Source organism: Mandrillus leucophaeus, unplaced genomic scaffold, assembly GCF_000951045.1.
Source record: "Mandrillus leucophaeus isolate KB7577 unplaced genomic scaffold, Mleu.le_1.0 Scaffold432, whole genome shotgun sequence".
In the NCBI taxonomy this organism is placed as follows: Eukaryota; Metazoa; Chordata; class Mammalia; order Primates; family Cercopithecidae; genus Mandrillus; species Mandrillus leucophaeus.
This window is the reverse complement of record NW_012104610.1, coordinates 667,707-671,325: the sequence shown is the minus strand read 5'-3', so window position 1 is coordinate 671,325 and position 3,619 is coordinate 667,707.

Sequence of the window (3,619 nt, the reverse complement as noted above, 5' to 3'; positions counted from 1 at the left end):
TGAAGGAGTGAAGCTACAGCGTTTGTTCCTTCAGATGTTCAGATGTATCCACAGTTTTTTCCTTCTGATGGGTTCGTGGTGAAAGAGTGAAGCTACAGATCTTTGCGGTGAGTGTTACAGCTCTTAAATACCAGGTGGACTCACAGAGTGAGCAGCAGCAAGACTTACTGCAAGACCGAAAACCACCATCGCCACAGGCTGGAATGGGACCCAAGCGGATTGGGCTGGTTGGCTAGGCCAGCCTGCTTTTAGTCCCTTATCTGGCCCCACCCACATCCTGCTGATTGGTCTGTTTTACAGAGAGCTGATTAGTCCATTTTGACAGAGCACTAGACAGAAAAGTTCTCCAAATCTCCACTAGGTTAGCTAGGTATGGAGTACTCATTGGTGTACGTACAAACCCTGAGCTATACATAGAGTGCTGATTGGTGCGTTTACAATCCCTTAGCTAGACATAAAGGTTCTCACTATACTCAGGAGCCCAGCTGGCTTCACCCAGTGGATCCCACACGGGGGCTGCAGGTGGAGCTGCCCTGCCAGTCCCCAGCCACCCTGCACTCCTCAGCCCTTGGGCGGTTGATGGGACCAGGAACGGAGCGGGGGCGGCGCCCCTCAGAGAGTCTCAGGCCTCGCGGGAGACCATTGTGGAGGGGGTGGCTTGGGCATGGCGGGCTGCAGGTCCCGATCCCTGCCCGGCGGGAAGGCGCCCAGGCGAGAATTCCAGCGCAGTACATGCGGGCCAGGCAGTGCTAGGGGACCCGGTGCAACTTCCGCAGCTGCTGGCCCGGGTGCTAAGCCCCTCACTGCCCTAGGCCAGCGGCCCCAACCAGCCCCTCCGAGTGCGGGGCCCGCTGAGCCCGCGCCCGCCAGAGCCCATGCTGGCCTGTGAGCACAGGGCGCAGATCCGGTTCCCACCTGCGCCTCTCCCTCCACAGCTCCCCGCAAGCAGAGGGAGCCAGCTCTGGCCTCGGCCAGCCCAGAGAGGAGCTCCCACAGTGCAGTGACAGGCTGCAGGGCTCCTCAAGTGCCGCCAGAGTGGATGCAGAGGCCGAGGCGGTGCGGAGAGGGAGGACTGCTAGCACATTGTCACCTCTCAATACCACTGTCTTCAGGTCCACTCTTCTACAATTCTTCTTTGGAATAACTAAAACAAAATAATTATTGATAACAGGAAATTTTATTAAGTATTTTCTATGTTCCAGCCACTGTGCTGAGTAAATGAACCATGTCAATTATCTATATAAATGATCAGGTAAGTTGCTCCCAGGTTGGGTGGGCATGTATTTCCACGTGATCTCGCCGGTCAATGAAGGCACAAAATCTCAGTGACAGCAGGTAAACCACATCAGAGAAATCCTGGAGAAACTGATCTAAGCATTTTTCAAAAATGGAAGTTAATAGGTACTGAATACTGAGCATATATTCTGAGTCTGGCATTGTGCTAACAAGCACTTTACATGAATAAACTCACAATCCCTACATTAACACAAGATAGATACTGGTAGCATCACACGCTTATGAGAGTCAGAGGCCAAAGTCTTAGCCATTATGTGTGCGGAATTGGTGGGTTCTTGGTCTCACTGACTTCAACAATGAAGCTACGGACCCTCGCAGTGACTGTTACCCTTCTTAAAGATGGTGTGTCCGGAGTTTGTTCCTTCAGATGTTCAGATGGGTCTGGAGCTTCTTCCTTCTGGTGGGTTCATGGTCTCACTGTCAGCAGTGAAGCTGCAAACCTTCATGATGAGTGTTACAACTCTTAAAGGCAGCACGTCTGGAGTTGTTCATTTTTCCCAGTGGGTTCGTGGTCTCGCTGGCTTCAAGAGTGAAGCTGCAGACCATTGTAGCAAATGTTACAGCTCATAAAAACAGCGTGGACCCAAGGAGTGAACAACAGCAAGACTTACTGCAAACACTAAAAGAACAAAGCTTCCACAGTGTGGAAAGCGGATCAGACCCGTTTGCCACTGCTGGCTTGGGCAGCCTGCTTTTATTCCCTTATCTGGCCCCACCCACATCCTGCTGATTGGCCCATTTTACAGAGAGATTGGTCTATTTTACAGAGAACTGATTGGTCTGTTTTGACAGAGTGCTGATTGGTGCATTTACAATCCTTGAACTAGACAGAGTCACAGAGTGTTAGCTAGATACAGAGTACCAATTGGTATATTTACAAACCTTGAGCTAGACACAGAGTGCTGATTGGGGCATTTGCAATCCTTGAGCTAGACACAAGAGTCACAGAGTGCTAGTCCTCCAAGTCTCTACTAGGTTAGCTAGATACAGAGTACCAAGTGGTGTATTCACAAACCCTGAGCTAGACACAGAGTGCTGATTGGTGTATTTACAAACCCTGAGGTAGACACAGAGTGCTGATTGGTGCACATACAATCCTCTGGCTAGATATAAAAGTTCTCCAAGTCCTCATGCGGTTCAGGAGCCCAGCTGGCTTTACCCAGTGGATTTTGCACCCAGGCTGCAGGGGGAGCTGCACTCCTCAGTCCTTGGGCTGTTGATGGGACCGGGCTCCACGGAGCAGCGCCCCTCGGAGAGGCTCAGGCCCACCGCAGGGGGAGGAGCTCAGACATGGTGCACTGTAGGTCCCGAGTCCTGCCCCTCCGGGAGGCAGCTAAGGCCCAGCCAGAATTTGAGTGCAGAGCCAGCGGGCGGGCACTGCTGGGCGACCTGGTGCAACCTCCACAGCTGCTGGCCCAGGTGCTAAGCCTCTCACTGCCCTGGGCCGGCGGTGCCAGCTGGCCGCTCCGTGTGCGGGGCCATGGAGCCTGCCGAGCCTGCTCCTGCACTGGCCCCCGCCCCCGCGGAACTCGCACTGGCCAGCGAGCGCCGTGTGCAGCCCTGGTTCCCACCCGCGCTTCTCCCTCCACACCTCCCCAGAAGCAGAGGGAGGCAGCTTTGGCCTCAGCCAGCCCAGAGAAGGGCTCCCACGCGTGGCGGGCTGAAGGGCTCCTCAAGCACCGCCAGAGTGGACGACAGGGCCGAGGAGGCACTGAGAGTGGGGGCTGCTAGCACATTGTCACCTCTCAATTACACAACGTTTCCTAATGAAGGAACTTGTGTGTGTGTGTGTGTGTGTGTGTGTGTGTAAAGTCTTCTGCATTACTTTTTCTCAAAAATATTGAACACTTTCCTTATTCACAAATAGAACATAGTAAATATAATCTTTTACTGATGATCAAGATTATTGCTATCCTAATTGATTTTTATGTGATAGATGTAGAACTCTTAAACACTAACTCAAATCATGCTCTGAAAATAAGCAAATCTCTTAATAGCCTCCTTTTCTTGTCATCTGTTTCTTTCCCATAGAATTGAAGTGTAGCATGTGGCCTCTGGACGGGGTAATACGGCTTCTTATTACATTAAAGATAAGGATTTAGTTTGTGATAAATCTGGCACTTTATGTAAGTGGGGAAAATATGAATTATTTAATAAACAGTGTTGGGACAACTGGGTGATCAACTGGGGAAAAAGTAAATTAGATTTCTATCTTACCCCTTCGCCGAAATAAATGCCATCTGAATCAAAAGACTTAAAAGTGAAAAAGAAACAACATGCCAGAAGAAAACATGAAGTGATTTTTCAAAATAGCTTTGGAGTA